Below are 17,995 nucleotides of genomic sequence, written 5' to 3'. Positions count from 1 at the left end.
GGAGTAATACCCTGTTTCAAAACAAAAGCAAAACCAAAACAAAACAAAAATCGAAAGTGGATTAAAGGCTTACATATAAGACTTAAAAGTATAAAAATCCTTGGTGAAGACCTAAGACATACCATTCTGGACATCGGCCTTGACAAATAATTTATTACTAATTCCCCAAAAGCAATTGCAAAAAAAAGCAAAAGGTGACAAGTGGGACCTAATTAAACTAAAAAGCTTCTGCACAGAAAAAGAAGCCATCAACAAAGTATACAGGCAACCTACATAAGGGTAGAAAATATTCTCAAATTATGCATCTGACAAAGGTCTAATATACACAACCTATAAATAGTAACTTAATTCAGCAAGCAAAAACCAAATAACCCTTTCTAGAAATGGGCAGAGGACGTGCACACATACTTCTCAAAAGAAGAAATACATGTGGCCAACAAATACATGGAAAAATGTTCAACATCACTAATCATTAGAGAAATGCAAGTCAAAACCACAGTGAGATACCATGTCACACCAGTCAGAATGGCTATAATTAAAAGTCAAAAAATAACAGATGTTGGTGAGGTTGCAGAGAAAAGGGAGTGCTTAAACACTGTTTTTAGGAATGCAAATTAGTTCAGCCACTGTGGAAAACAGTATGGGGATTTCTCAAAGAACTTAAAATAGAACTACCAATTCAACCCATCAATCCCATTACTAGATACATACCCAAAGGAATATAAATTGTCATATCATTATGTCAAAGACATAGAATCAGCATAGGTGCCCATCAACAGTGGATTGGATAAAGAAAATGTGGTACAAACACACCATGAAATACTGTGTAGCCATAAAAAAGAAGGAAATCATATCCTTCACAGCAACATGGATGCAGCTGAAGGCCAGAATTCTAAGTAAATTAACAAAGGAACAGAAAACTAAATACCATGTGTTTTCACTTAAAAGTGGGAGCTAAACATTGAATACTCATGGACATAAAGATAGGAACAATAGACAACGGGGACTACTAGAGGGGGTAGAGTGGGATGGGGGTGAGGGTTGAAAAACTACCCTTTCGGTACTGTGCTCAATACCTGAATGACAGGATCATTTCTATACCAAACCTCAATGATGCACAGTTCACCCACATAACAAACCTGCACATGTACCCCGTGAACCTAAAATGAAGGCTGAAAAAAAAAGGACCTATAATACATGAAATTCTGCTTCAGATTAAATTGCCATTGTAACAGTACATTTTTACCCAGAGTATTATGATGGCAAAATGGTTAATATAGATTTATTTTTAAAAACCCAAGCTCAGCTGATCAGAAGCATCCAGGTAACATATAACTAGAGACTTTCTACTGGAAAAGAACAAATAGGGCAACTGTATAAAAGTAATGGATCAAATATTGTCTTTCTCTTACTTCTGCATTCATCTCATAAAAGCCTGACTTCATTCAGTTTTGTGCTTCCTAATTGACAATGCACCATTTGCTCAAATAAACAATTTTTTTAAAAAGTTTGGGTTCATAATTCATGACTGTGGGTTTGTTATGAAAGTGAATTTGGTTGTCTCTTGTTATCTCTCTCATCACGTGATACGTTCTGCCATATTATGACTCAGCAAGAAAGCTGTGACCAGATGCAGCTCCTTGATCTTGGACTTCTGAGCCTCCAGAACCATGAGCCAATAAATTTCCATTGATAATAAATTAATAATTTTCAGGTATTCTGTTATAGCAGCAAAAGATGAACTAAGACATTGCTGCTGCTTTCTTTTGGTTTCCATTTGCATAGCATATCTTTTTCCATCCTTTCACTTTCAACCTATGTGTCCTTACTGGTGAAGTGAGCCCCTTATAGGCAGCATATAGTTGTCCCTCTTTTTAAAAAATCCATTCAGCTACTTTACATCTTTTGATTGGAGAATTTAGTCCATTTACATTCAAAGTAATTATTGATAAGAACTTACTACTACCATTTTGTTAATTATTTTATGATTGTTTTATGGATCCTATGTTCCTTTCTTCTTCTGTCTGCTCTCTTGCTTTTTGATTAGACAGTTTTCCCTACTGGTATGCTTTAATCTTTTACTGTAAATATTTTGTGTATCTCTTATAGTTACCAAAATGCTTACATAAAACATCTTACAGTTACAAGAGGAGTATTACAAGCTGATAACAACTTAACCTTGATCACATTAAAACATCCAAACATTTATCACACACATACATTTTATATTTTTGATGTCACATTTTACATCTTTTGTTTTTTATCGTGTATACCTTAACAAACTACCATATTGTAGTAGTTTTACCTTTTAACCTTCATACTAAAGATACAATTGATTGGCTGGGAACAGTGGCTTACGCCTGTAATCCCAGCACTTTGGGAGGCCAAGGTGGCAGATCACCTGAGGTCGGGAGTTCAAGACCAGTCTTACCAACATGTAGAAACCTATCTCTACTAAAAATACAAAAAATTAGCTGGGTATGGTGGTGCATGCCTGTAATCCCGGCTACTCAGGAGGCTGAGGCAGGAGAATCACTTGAAACTGGGAGGCAGAGGTTGCAGTGAGCCGAGATCATGCCATTACACTCCACCTTGGGCAACAAGAGAAAAACTCCATCTCAAAAAAAAAATATATATATATATATAATTGATTTGCACACCACAATTACAGTTACAGGGTACTATGAATTTGACTTTGTACTGACTTTCACCTGTGAGTTTCTCACAGATTTTTTTATCAATATGTGGTTACTCTCGGAGTGGCTATGTAGATCTTCTTTGCCATCTGGTATGCATGCAGCAAACAAACCGAAGGGATTAAATCTTACTTTCATTGAGTGTTCAGAAATATTAATGATTAGGAGAAGTCCAATAGGGACGTAACTGTGTAATGACACAATGTGAAGCAGTAATGCTTTGTGTTAAAGAATGTGTCTGCATTGTGCCTAAATTCCTTTTGAGAATTCCTTTGACTTAAGGGAGTTATCCATTAGTTATTAGAAATTTGTGAAATTTCTAAGCTCCACATAAAGATCACTTAAATATCCATGTATACTTACTGCGTTATGGGTGAGAAAATGATAATTTGGAAATTCGCTTACATTATCTGAACATATGACACTTATTCTTAAATCTCCATAGTTTTGTTTTTGGTTTTCCTTTCCCTGGACAGCTCTTCTTCCTATTGCTTATGTACCAAACTTTTGTATGTCTTTCAATATTCAAATTGTCACCTCTTCTGTGAGTCTTTTCTAATCTCATTTACTTTCCCTCCCGTCTCACTCCTAGATATAAGTGATCATGCCTTTCTTCATGCCTCACTCTAACCTAGACCTTCTTAGCTCCTTTCTTGTCTAATTCTTTATCTGAACCCTGAGTTCTTTCAATATATAGATTACTTTCCTTCCCTCCCCCTTATAATAAATCCCAGTTTCTAACACAGAGTGTTGGCCTAACAAATATTTGTCAAATAAAAGAGAGGCTAGTGAAATTCCATTCTTCACAGAGCTCTATTGCCTTGCTGTTCTTGGGTCCTGATTACATGTTCAATTCAGCAATTGCAAGAACAAAAGAATTCAATCCAATATTCTATCTCAAATCACACTCACTGAGCATTTTGTATGTTATACTTTGTCCAATAGCTTAAATGAGCACAAGTAAAATGCATGCTATCTGACTCACGTATGAACTACTTTGAACTTCAGGATAAGTCTACAATGCAATGAAAATGAAAGGGATAGTTTCCTTAATTACCTCTTTTTGTGTTCAAACTGGAAGTCTGGAAATGGTAAATCTCATTTAAAATGACAATCCTAAGCAAAAACTTGAAGGTATTGAAGAAGTTAGGCATACATATCTGTGGGAAGAGCATTTCAGGAAAATGAAATGGTCAGTGTGAAGGTTTTACTGCAGAAGGTTTCAAGGAACACCAAAGAGGCCAGTGGGGCCAGCAGAGAACATAGTGAACAAAGTTGATAGTAAAGTGAAATGAGGTAAGCAAGGGAGTTGGAGGACTCAAATCATATATAGCCTTATAGGTCACTATGAGGACTTTGGCTTTTATTCTAAGGCATATGGAGAGCCCCTGAAAGGTTTTGAATAGAAGAACAGCATATTTAAGCATATGCTTTTTTTTTTTTGTTTCAAAGACTCTGGTGGCTGAGTTGAGAACACAGTGCAGGTATAGAAGGGTGGAAAAAGGAGATTGCTATGGTTCTCCAGATAAGAAATGACAGTGGTTTGGATGATAGCAAAAATGGTGAGAGGTGATTGGATTCTGTACATGCTATGGGGGTATGACTTACTGATGATTTAAATTTGGGATATGAGAGAAAGAGAAGTTAAAGATGACTCCAAGGTTTTTACTTTGAGCAAACAGAAGAATGAAGTTCCCACCAGGTTAAATGGAGAAGATTGTAAGTAGATTTAAAGTAAGAAAATCAGAAGTTCAGCTTTAGGTATGTTAAGGTTTTTTTCATGCCTTGTAGATATTTAACTGAAGATTTCAAATGAGCAATTGAATAAAGAAGTATGTAGTTCAGAAGAGAGGTCTGGGCTAGAGGTATAAGTTTGAAAGTTGTTGGCATAGAGATGGCATTAAAGGCCAGGAAAATGGTTAACTCATCAAGGGGATAGGATTAGATTTATAAAAAGAAGAGAAAGAGGATGTGAAGTTCCAAGGACTGAGCTCTTTGAGAGTCAAAGAGATCTAAATTCAAATAACAGACTCCTGAATATGTAGCTATATGAATTAGAGAAATTAATTAGTTTCTTTACCCATAAAATATAGAGGTGTAAGTATTTGTGATCATGTTCTTAAATGTCTGAATTATGATAAATGCTTATTAAGTAATAGCTATTTATTATTTTAAAATAACAAAATAGTCTATATTCAAAGGGTCCCCTGCCAATGTAATCCATACATTGAGGAGATCAGATTACAAACCGCTAATCAGGCAAGAGAAGTCCATTTTTAAATTTTCCTGCTGGGTCAGGAGAATGATTAACAGGAGGAACATGAAATAACCAAGCTCTTTCTCGCTAAATTTGAAGAATTTTCTCAATCTTGACTTTTTACCTCTTGGTGACATGGACTCTTGTTGACAAGTCCTTTTTTTCTGGAAATAGACATTCCCTTAGGCTTCCCCAGATCAGAATTTTGTGAATTTCCTCTTTTTCTTGGCTATCCTTCAAATTCAGCTATTATCAGAATTTCCTTCCAAGCACTCTTCATCTCTCCTTACCTTAGATTACCCTCTAAATACAGATGACTTCAAAATATTTGTCTCTAACTAAGATTTCTCTTATGATGCTTAGGCCTACATGTGTGACTGCCTATACTTACTGGACATGTTCCTTGATGCCCAGAACCTTTGAGTGCATTGTTTCTGCTGCCTGGAACATAATTCCCTCATCTGGCTCAATTCTATGTATTATTCAAGTTGGAAGTCACTTACTCTTGGAAACTTTTCTGACACCTCTCTGTACTCCGATGAATGCATGTGCACACAAATATACTCTCATTCAGGGTTAAGAAGCATTCCCACCTTCAGTATCCACATTTAGCTATTAGAGGTCTTAAATGAGGGGGGAAACTCAACTTTAGGCATTTGGAGAAAGATGTTGCATTCCCTACAATCATGATATGAGCCTTGGAATAAGGAAGCCAGTTTATTGTAGGTCAGTGGGGATCTGAAACAAATAGAAAGATAATATATAAACGATCAAAAGCAAACAAGCAAACAAACGCAGTATCAAGATCACAAGAGTCACTAACCTAGTTAATATCTGTCAATGATTTTATAACTACTCTATGGAGATTAAAATTGGCAAATAAACATTGCAGACGTGTAGTTATATGTGTCTATATCTGTATGTGGATGCATGTCTACACATATATAGATAATTTAGTGAGCTATATTTAATTTCTGCTACAATTTGGGCACTGATTTTTAAAATAAACCTTATACTGTCTTTCTAGATACTTTAATTAAAACAATAGACCCAGGCATATATTTTGTAATTTTCAAAGAGGAGTAAAATGAGAAATCTCATAGATTCCTTATGGGACATACTACGGAAGCATGAACACATGAAACCCTACTATGATCTACATATTACATATGAACATACTACAGAAACATGAACATATGAACCCCTAAACAGTTCTATTCGTCTAATTTCATAAACAGGTATGTAGGGAGATAGATAGATTAGATAGATAGATGATAGATAGATAGATGTGACTATAGATACAGGTATAGATGTATATGTGTGTATGTTTGTGTGTGTGTATCTAGCAATGATACCACAATGCTAAACTAGTATTATTTAATCTTTCAGGTTAAAGGATAAAATCTCCTGAGCTACCTATATAATGAAAGAACACTGACTTTTATTACCCTCACAGCACAAGATAAGTACTAATATACAAATAAATGAGTGTAATCACCACACCATTTAGTTCACAGGGCCAACCAAAATATGTAAGCTTTTGATCACTGCCATCTGCTGCCAACCAATGCAATCACAGTCACCAAAGCTTATCACTAGTCATAGACATTACCTATTGTTTTCTCTGCCCAATATCCCCTTTATTCTCCAGAAGCAGCATGCTTCTACTTCTGGGAACTGTCTCTCCTCTATTACAACCATTGTCATGGAACCTGTTATGCTGTTACAAAACCCCACACTCTAGTCATAGTTCACTGATCCAAGGGTTGGCACTTGATCCAAGGTGTTCTTCTAAATGTTTGTCCTAGAACATCAAGTAACCTTTTTCAGGAATAAAATCATAACTGGTCAATATTTAAAAGCAGTGATGACCATGGAAAACACCAGAGTGCACTGAAAGAAGCAGGAATGAGAGATGGAGACAAACATTTAGCAGCAGGTCCATCCCTAATTCTGAGGACTAGCTCTATCTCTACCCTTCGTGGACCTGTTGCTCAATCTTTCCTTGAAATTCACAGCCAATAGAGGCACTTCTTAGCAGAGGCTTGTTGAAGTTGTGTTTTGGTCACCTGCAAACAAGAGCCTAGAATAATAAACTGAACACCATCGAAATCTAAATATGTATGACCATGCATAAGTCTTCATTTCTACCTAGGCTTGTATTACCAATATAAATAAGTAAGAGGTTGGAGAAGGTGAAGTCTAATAATCCTTTCAGATGTAATACTCTGTGAGATGAGGACATTCATAGGACTAATCTTGTTTCTTGAAAATGCCCATCCTGGGCTCTGCTAATAATATTCACAAAATGGTCACAAATGCAATAAGCACATGGTATTGAAGAGAATACATACTTCCAACCTAAAAATCCTTTAATGTATAACCCATGGAGCGGTATACAGATTCATAAGCTTTTAAGATAGAGAGCAAGTAGAAACAGTTCTGAGAAACAGAGAAAGGAAATGGGCACCCTTTATACTACCTCTCAATCAGTCCTTTTAGGATCTAAACATTTCCACTTTACACACACACACAAAAAAAAAACCTCCTACTAATCACTAGTGATTTAAGGAAATTGGAATATATGCTTCTTTTCTGATAATCCATTTGATTATTTCTCCTAATTATTATAAAAAGATAAATTATTTTAGTATCCACTAGTAATTATCTTAAAGAATACAGGGGGTCCAATGGAATAAAAAGTGAGACAAAAGGAAAACAAATAAGACAAAGAAGAAAGAGAGGAAGAAAGGGAAAGAGAGATAGAGGAATGAGGGAAAGAAAAGAAAAAAAGTGGGGGGAAGACACAAATCAAAGAATAAGCAGAATAAAGGCTGGGAGTGGTGGTTCACACCTGTAATCTCAGCATTCTGGAAGGCCGAGGCAGGCGAATTACTTGAGGTCAGGAGTTTGAAACCAATCTGGCCAACGTGGTGAAACCCCATGTCTACCAAAAATACAAAAATCAGCCAGACCATGGTGGCATGAGCCTGTAATCCCAGCAACGCGGGAGGCTGAGGCAGAAGAATTGCTTGAACTGGGGAGGAAGGGGTTGCAGTGAGCTGAGATTGTGCCATTGCACTCCAGCCTGGGCAACAGACTGAGTGAGACTCTGTCTCAAAATAAATAAATAAATAAATAAATAAATAAATAAATAAATAAATTACAGAATAAAACTGGGAAATACAAATTTTATGACAGAGACAGAGAAAACTGAAAAGAAGACAGCACGGAAGTAAGAAGATGAGATACCACATGGAAGCAGCTGAGATTTCCTAAGAAGTGATGCTTTGGTTCCAGTTTCATCTAGAGATATTTACAATTCAGTCAGAACCCACAGTGTGCCATGCACTGTGGAATGCATTTGGCTTACATTCAGTCTCTAAGATATTCATGATCTCCCCACTAGGTAGCTTTGCTGATCCAGTTTTTAAAAGAAAAGCCAGCAGAAGACAAGAAACAAACAAAATCAGAGCTGAACTGAAGGAGATAGAGACACAAAAAGCCATTCAAAATATCAACAGATCCAGGAGATTTTTTTTTTTTCAAAAAAATTAGTGCTATAGATAGCGTCTAGCTAGACTAATAAAGAAGAAAAGAGAGAAGATTCAAATAAACACAATCAAATTACAAGGGGGATATTACCACTGACCGGGCAGAAATACACACAACCATCAGAGAATAGTATGAACATCTCCATGTACATAAACTACAAAGTCTATAAGAAATGGGTACCTTCTCCCAAGACTGAACCAGGAAAACACTGAGTCCCTGAACAGACCAATAATGAGTTCTGAAATTGAAGCAGTAATAAATAGCCTACCAACCAAAAAAGCCCAGGACCAGACAGATTCACAACTGAATTCTACCAGATGTGTGAAGAAGAGTTAATACCATTGCTACTGAAACTATTCCAAAAAAAAAAAGGAGAGATCCCTCCCTAACTCATTCTATGAGGCCAGCATCATTCTGATGGTAAAATCTGGCAGATACACAACAAAAAATGAAAACTTCAGGCCAATATTTTTTTATGAGCATCAGTGCCAAAATCCTCAGCAAAATACTGGCTAACCGAATCCAGCAGCACATCAAAAAGCTTACCCACCATGATCAACTATGTTTTGTCCCTGGGATTCAAGGTTGGTTCAACATATGCAAATCAACAAATGTGATTCCTCACATAAAGAGAACTAAAGACAAAAAACACATGATTATCTCAATAGACACAGAAAAGCCTTTGGATAAAATTCCACAGCCATTCATGTTAAAAACCCTCAATAAACTAAGTATTGAAGGGAAATACCTCAATAAACCAGGTATTGAAGGGAAATACCTCAAAACAATAAGAACCATATATGACAAACCTATAGCCAACATCTTACTGAATGGGCAAACTTGGAAGTATTCCCCTTAAAAACCGGCACAAGACAAGGATGCCCTCTCTCACCACTCCTATTCTACATAGTATTGGAAATTCTGGCCAGGGCAATCAAGGAAGACAAAGAAGTAAAGGGCATCCAAAGAGGAAGATAGGAAGTGAAACTATTCCTGTTTGCAGATGACATAATTCTATATCCAGAAAACCACATAGTCTTAGCTCAAAAGTGTTTTAAGGATACAAAACCAATATGCAAAAATCACTAGACTTCCTATACACCAACAACAGTTAAGCTGAGAGCCAAATCAGGAACAAACTCCCATTCACAATTGCCACAAAAAGAATAAAATACCTAGGAATATGGCTAACTAGGGAGGTGAAAGATCTCTATAAGGAGAACTACAAACCACTACTCAAAGAAATCAGAGATGACACAAACAAATGGAAAAACATTGCATCCTCATGGATAGGAAGAATCAATATTGTTAAAATGGCCATACTATCCAAAGCAATTTATAGATTCAATGTTATCATGCTACCTGACTCCAAACTATACTGCAGGGCTACAGTAACCAAAACAGTATAGTACTGGTAAAAAACAAAAAAACAAAGACCATATAGACTAATGGAACAGAACAGAGAATCCAGAAATAAGAATATATACCTACAACTATCTGACCTTCAACAAAGTTGACAAAAACAAGGAATAGGAAAAGAATTCCCTGTTCAATAAATGGTGCTGCAAGAACTGACTAACCACATGCAGAAGATTAAAACTGAACCCCTTCCTTATATCATATACAAAAATTAACTGAAGATGGATTAAAGACTTAAATGTGAAAGCCAGAACTATAAATACCCTGAAAGATAATCTAGGCCAGACCTAAGTAGGCCTGGGCAAAGATTTCATGAAGAAGACACCAAAAGCAATTGCAACAAAAGCAAAAATTGACAAATGGGATCTAATTAAACTAAAGAGCTTCTGCACAGCAAAATTAATTATCAACAGAGTAAACAGACAACGTATAGAATGGGAGAAAATGTTTGCAAACTGTGCATCTGACAAAGATGTAATAGCTAGCATTTATAAGGAACTTACATTTACAATAAAAAACTGACCCCATAAAAAAGTGGGGAAAGGATATAGACAGACAGTTTTTAAAAGAAGACATAAATGTATCCAACAATCATGCGAAAAAAAAAACAACTCAACATCACTGAATCATTAGGGAAACGCAAATCAAAACCACAATGAAATACCATCTCACAGTAGCCAGAATGGCTATTAAAAAGTCAAAAAAATAACAGATGCTGGTGAGGTTGTGGATAAAAAGGAATGCTTACACACTGTTGGTAGAAGTGTAAATTAGTTCAATCATTGTGGAAGAAGGTGTTGTGATGCCTCAAAGACCTAAAGACAGAAATACCATTCAACCCAGCAATCCTATTACTGGATATATGCCCAAAGGAATATAAATATTTTTATTGGAAATAAACATGCATGTGTATTTCACTGCAGCACTATTCACAATAGCAAAGACATGGAATCAACCTAAATGCCCATCAATGATAGACTGAATAAAGAAAAAGTGGTACATATATTCCATGAAATACTATGCAGCTACACAAAAGGATTAGAATATGTTGTTGCAGGGATATGGATGGAGCTGGAAGGCATTATCCTTAGAAAACTAACACAGGAACAGAAAACTAAATACTACATGCTCTCACTTATAAGTGGAAGCTAAATGATGAGAACACATGAACACAGAGGGAACAACACACAGTGGGATCTATCGGAGGATGGAGGGTGAAAGGAAGGAGAGGATCAGGAAAAGTAAATAATGGGTACTAGGCTTAAAACCTGGGTGATGAAATAATCTGTACAACAAACCCTCATGACGCACATTTACCTATGTAACAAACCTGAACATGTACACCTAAACTTAAAGGTTTAAAAAATAAACCAGGATTCTGTTTTCCCCACAGCTTCACCATACACTTTTGGTGATAATGTAAATTGGTTCAGCCACTGTGAAAAGCAAATTGAAGATTTCTCAAAGAACTTAAGACAGAGCTATCTCATTACTAGATATAGACCCAAAGAAAAATACAACATTATATCAAAAAGACACATGCACTCTAATGTTCATCACCACGCTATTCGCAATAGCAAAAACACAGAATCAATCTAGGTGCCCATCAATGGTGGACTGAATAAAGAAAATGTAGTATACACCATGGAATACTATGCAGCCATAAAAAAGAATAAATTATGTCCTTTGCAGCAACATGGATAGAGTTGAAGGCCATAATCCTAAATGAATTAATGCAGGAAGAAAAAACCAAATATCACATAATCTCACTTATAAATGGAAGCTAAACATTGAGCACTTATGGACATAAACATAGGAACAATAGATACCTTGGGCTAATAGAGGAGTAGGAAGGTAGGAAAGCATGGGTTGAAAACTACCTATTTGGTACTATGCTCACTATCTATGTGCAATATACCCTTGTAACACCTCACACATGTACCCCCTGTATCTAAAATAAAAGTTGAAAAAAAATGGTAAAGTTGGTATATTTTATACGTATATTTTACTTACATTTAAAAAATTTTACAAATAATAAAATAAAAGAAGAAAACTCTGAAGTTCAGAGAGTTTTGCCCCAGACCACAGTCAACAGTGAGAAGAAGAGGATTTCATGTCACTTCTACCTATGCTTTTTCAGTTTTGCTCTTTGCAACTTTACACAATGGTCCCAAGGTCTACAGATAGTGCCATCAATTCCTGAAGAAAAGAGTGTGAAAAATGGATGGAAGATCTTGTACAGCAGTGGTTCTCAAAATGCGATCATGGGACTAGCATCATCAGCATCATGTGGGAACTTGCTAGAAATGGAAATTCACGTACACCCCTCACTAAACTACTAAATTATAACTCCAGCAATCTGTCAAGGCTTCGATGTAATTCTAATGTATGTTTAAGTTTAAGAACCACTGTTGAATACCAGTGGTTCTCAAACTCTAATGTGTATCAAAATCATCTGGAGATCTTGTTAAATGAAGATTCTAATTTGGTAGCTCTTGAAAGGGACATGAGACACTTCTAATAAGCTCCTCGGTAATACATATGAGCTGATCAACAGTCTAAGTTATGATTAACAAGGATCCAGCTCACTTTTTTTTTTTTGAGATGGAGTCTCACTCTGTCACCCAGACTGCAGTGCAGTGGCGTGATCTCAGCTCACTGCAACCTCCACCTCCCAGGTTCAAGTGATCCTCCTGCCTCAGCCTCCCAAGTAGCTGGGATTACAAGCATGCACCACTATGCCTGGCTAATTTTTGTATTTTTAGTAGAGATGAGGTTAAACCATGTTAGCCAGGCTGGTGTTGAACTCCTGACCTCAAGTGATCCAGCTGCCCTGGCTTCTAATACTTTAGCCAATGGCTATATGTGGTCATTCACAATAATTAAAATCAAATGAAATTTAAAATTTAGTTCCTAGCCACTCTAGCCACACTTCACATTCCCAATAGCCACATGTTGCCAGTGGCTACCATATTGGACAGCACAAAATACATTTTCATCATTGCAGAAAGTTTTATTGTAGTGATCTAAAACTCTATTAGAAACAAAGAATCTCTGATGATTCACCCAAACATTAAAGTTTGAGAAACACCCTTCTATATCACTGGACTTTTATCTCCATGAAAACAGGAACCAAGATACTCCATATATGAAGTAGTTCTAACCCAGTTCCATGACATCCACACACTGAGCACCTAGCACATTGTATTTTGGAGGGCAGAGGAAAAGGATGGGAGACAGGCAGGTGTGCCTCTGATTCCGGATCCCAAGCACAAATTGGTGATTCAACATCTTCAGGCTGTGCCACCACATGGAGCTCACAGATAAGCTTAAATTGATGAATGAAAGAGTCTCTATTTGTTTCTGTTTTATCATCTTATTGATGTGCCCAAAGCTCTCAATGAATGATACTGATTTTGTCATCTGCATTTCAGTTTTACCCTAGGATTCTAAAAGTTTCAATTATCTCTGTGGGATTCAACTTTCCAAAACACCAGCTCATGCTTTTAAGAATAAAGTTATATTACCAATATTTTATATTTTCCTTTTTGCCATGTAGGGTATCCCAAATCTTTCCAGGTCTCTGAATCTACCTTGCTGGCAAAGCTGTAGGATACTGCACCCTCTGTCTTCACCCAGGCCCTCCAGCAAGGTGTTAGCCACAGCTCTGCTACAACACAATGGGGGTCTCTCTAATGTGTGCCACCCTCGTGTGTGTTCTGCACTCTTGGCTACCCTGACGTTGGCTGAAGAGCTGGAAAAAAAAAAAGATGCATTTACAGGATTGAGAAGGAGAACCTTTTCAACCCCTCTCTCCACATCACCATGCAATGTGATGTTCTTTCCCATTCCTTCCTTAAGAAAATAAACTCTTACCAGCAAACACCCTTCTCCAGATATCATAGTCACAGAACTTGGCTCACTGTTTTATAAATAGGCACCCAACAAGAAATTGTACCATATATTTAAGAAAATGCTTTATCAGATAGGTTTTGAATAGGTTTTTAAAATAGAGCAATTTGGCTTTAACTGAGGCCCAAATCTTCCATGGTGGCCCCCAAATTTCCCCCTCTCCACTAATGTGTCTCATATAACTACTAAACAAACACGGCCATTCTCACATGTTGGTTCTGAGTCCACCAGTGAACTGAGAAGATCCTTCCTAAATTCTATGAATCAATCCAAAAACATAAGCACTTTCTTTTATTTAATTTAATTTAATTTTATTTTATTATTATTATACTTTAAGTTTTAGGGTACATGTGCACAATGTGCAGGTTAGTTACATATGTATACATGTGCCATGCTGGTGTGCTGCACCCATTAACTCATCATTTAGCATTAGGTATATCTCCTAAAGCTATCCCTCTCCCCTGCCCCCACCCCACAACGGTCCCCAGAGTGTGATGTTCCCCTTCCTGTGTCCATGTGTTCTCATTGTTCAATGCCCACCTATGAGTGAGAATATGCGGTGTTTGGTTTTTTGTTCTTGCGATAGTTTACTGAGAATGATGATTGCCAATTTCATCCATGTCCCTGCAAAGGACATGAACTCATCATTTTTTATGGCTGCATAGTATTCCATGGTGTATATGTGCCACATTTTCTTAATCCAGTCTATCATTGTTGGACATTTGGGTTGGTTCCAAGTCTTTGCTATTGTGAATAGTGCTGCAATAAACATACGTGTGCATGTGTCTTTATAGCAGCATGATTTCTAGTCCTTTGGGTATATACCCAGTAATGGGATGGATGGGTCAAATGGTATTTCTAGTTCTAGATCCCTGAGGAATTGCCATACTGACGTCCACAATGGTTGAACTAGTTTACAGTCCCATCAACAGTGTAAAAGTGTTCCTATTTCTCCACATCCTCTCCAGCACCTGTTGTTTCCTGACTTTTTAATGATTGCCATTCTAACTGGTGTGAGATGGTATCTCACTGTGGTTTTGATTTGCATTTCTCTGATAGCCAGCGATGGTGAGCATTTTTTCATGTGTTTTTTGGCTGCATAAATGTCTTCTTTTGAGAAGTGTCTGTTCATGTCCTTCACCCACTTTTTGATGGGGTTGTTTTTTTCTTGTAAATTTGTTTGAGTTCATTGTAGATTCTGGATATTAGCTCTTTGTCAGAGGAGTAGGTTACGAAAATTTTCTCCCATTTTGTAGGTTGCCTGTTCACTCTGATGGTACTTTCTTTTGCTGTGGGCAGAAGCTCTTTAGTTTAATTAGATCCCATTTGTCAATGTTGGCTTTTGTTGCCATTGCTTTTGGTGTTTTAGACATGAAGTCCTTGCCCATGCCTATGTCCTGAATGGTAATGCCTAGGTTTTCTTCTAGGGTTTTTATGGTTTTAGGTCTAAAGTTTAAGTCTTTAATCCATCTTGAATTAATTTTTGTATAAGGTGTAAGGAAGGGATCCAGTTTCAGCTTTCTACATATGGCTAGCCAGTTTTCCCAGCACCATTTATTAAATAGGGAATCCTTTCCCCATTGCTTGTTTTTCTCAGGTTTGTCAAAGATCAGATAGTTGTAGATATGTGGCATTATTTCTGAGGGCTCTGTTCTGTTCCATTGATCTATATCTCTGTTTTATTACCAGTATCATGCTGTTTTGGTTACTGTAGCCTTGTAGTATAGTTTGAAGTCAGGTAGCATGATGCCTCCAGCTTTGTTCTTTTGGCTTAGGATTGATTTGGTGATGTGGGCTCTGTTTTGATGCCATATGAAATTTAAGGTAGTTTTTTCCAATTCTGTGAAGAAAGTCATTGGTAGCTTGATGGGGATGGCATCGAATCTATAAATTACCTTGCGCAGTATGGCCATTTTCACGATATTGATTCTTCCTACCCATGAGCATGGAATGTTCTTCCATTTGTTTGTATCCTCTTGTATTTCATTGAGCAGTGGTTTGTAGTTCTTCTTGAAGAGGTCCTTCATGTCCCTTGTAAGTTGGATTCCTAGGTATTTTATTCCCTTTGAAGCAATTGTGAATCGGAGTTCACTCATGCTTTGGCTCTCTGTTTGTCTGTTATTGGTGTATAAGAATGCTTGTGATTTTTGCACATTGATTTTGTATCCTGAGACTTTGCTGAAGTTGCCTATCAGCTTAAGGAGATTTTGGGCTGAGACGATGGGGTTTTCTAGATATACAATTATGTCATCTGCAAACAGGGACAATTTGACTTCCTCTTTTCCTAATTGAATACCCTTTATTTCCTTCTCCTGCCTGATTGCTCTGGCCAGAACTTCCAACACTATGTTGAATAGGAGTGGTGAGAGAGGGCATCCCTGTCTTGTGCCAGTTTTCAAAGGGAATGCTTCCAGTTTTTGCCCATTCAGTATGATATTGGCTGTGGGTTTGTCATAGATAGCTCTTATCATTTTGAGATACGTCCCATCAATACCTAATTTATTGAGAGTTTTTAGCATGAAGTGTTGTTGAATTTTGTCAAAGGCCTTTTCTGCATCTATTGAGATAATCATGTGGTTTTTGTCTTTGGTTCTGTTTATATGCTGGATTACATTTATTAATTTGTGTACATTGAACCAGCCTTGCATCCCAGGGATGAAGCCCACTTGATCACGGTGGATAAGCTTTTTGATGTGCTGCTGGATTCAGTTTGCCAGTATTTTATTGAGGATTTTTGCATCAATGTTCATCAAGGATATTGGTCTAAAATTCTCTTTTTTGGTTGTGTCTCTGCCAGGCTTTGGTATCAGGATGATGCTGGCCTTATAAAATGAGTTAGGGAGGATTCCCTCTTTTTCTATTGATTGGAATGATTTCAGAAGGAATGGTACAAGTTCCTCCTTGTACCTCTGGTAGAATTCGGCTGTGAATCCATCTGGTCCTGGACTCTTTTTGGTTGGTAAGCTATTGATTATTGCCACAATTTCCATTCAAAGCAGTGTGTAGAGGGACATTTATAGCACTAAATGCCCACAAGAAAAAGCAGGAAAGATCCAAAATTGACACCCTAACATCACAATTAAAAGAACTAGAAAAGCAAGAGAAAACATTCAAAATCTAGCAGAAGGCAAGAAATAACTAAAATCAGAGCAGAACTGAAGGAAATAGAGACACAAAAAACCCTTCAAAAAATTAACGAATCCAGGAGCTGGTTTTTGGAAAGGATCAACAAAATTGATAGACCACTAGCAAGACTAATAAAGAGGAAAAGAGAGAAGAATAAAATAGACGCAATAAAAAATGATAAAGGGGATATCACCACCGATCCCACAGAAATACAAACTACCATCAGAGAATACTACAAACAACTCTACGCAAATAAACTAGAAAATCTAGAAGAAATGGATAAATTCCTCGACACATACACCCTCCCAAGACTAAACCAGGAAGAAGTTGAATCTCTGAATAGAACATAAGCACTTTCATGGGTATTTAAGAGTTCTCATCAATGGTCATTCATTTTACTTAAAAAAATAGATATAATCTGTTATGTGAATAAAAATACAGTACAGTATTTTGAAATCAAAAGTAATGACTTCTAGAGTTTTATAAATATTCTAAATTCAGAATTCTACCAAAAAATCTTACCTTATGTTTGGCAAAGTCATGATGTTCTTGCAGAGGAAGTGTACTTGTGAATAACTGAAGTACCAGCACTTTGTGGGGAAGGAAGCTTTGTCAGATAAAAAGCATCAGTGCTGATTTGACTTGGTTGTGCTTTTCTATTACTAGTATTATTGATTTTTTAATGAAAATTTTCTGTTAATTACTCTTTGTTATTGTCAATATTTGTTGCAGGTTGTTTGATTAAATCTATAAGGTATGGAGATGCAAATTTAAATCAAGTATAATCTGAGCTTCAATTTGTCGAATAACTAGATTTTAAAACATATTCTTACTGTGGTTCATTCCATCACAAGATGTTTCCCAAGCAATCATTTAGGCCAGGCCCTGTTCTGAGCATAGAAGTAAGCACTGAGCAAAATCGTCCAAAATCACTGCCCTCAGAGATCTTACCTGAATTATTCATGCCCTGTTTTTATAGCAAATGTGTGATAATCTCTAAGATTTGCTTTTATTATGACTTCATTGCTAT

At 36.7% G+C, this 17,995-nt stretch overlaps 1 long non-coding RNA gene across 1 annotated transcript in view; it reads right to left on the bottom strand.

The window, feature by feature from the left end:
* Positions 1–17,995, bottom strand: part of LOC117979080 (uncharacterized) — a 1,348,572-nt gene that overhangs the window by 768,457 nt on the left and 562,120 nt on the right. The window lies entirely within an intron of this gene.

This window comes from Pan paniscus, chromosome 12, assembly GCF_029289425.2.
Source record: "Pan paniscus chromosome 12, NHGRI_mPanPan1-v2.0_pri, whole genome shotgun sequence".
Classification (NCBI taxonomy): Eukaryota; Metazoa; Chordata; class Mammalia; order Primates; family Hominidae; genus Pan; species Pan paniscus.
The sequence above is the reverse complement of the archived record's forward strand: the minus strand, read 5'-3'. Positions and strand labels throughout refer to the sequence as shown.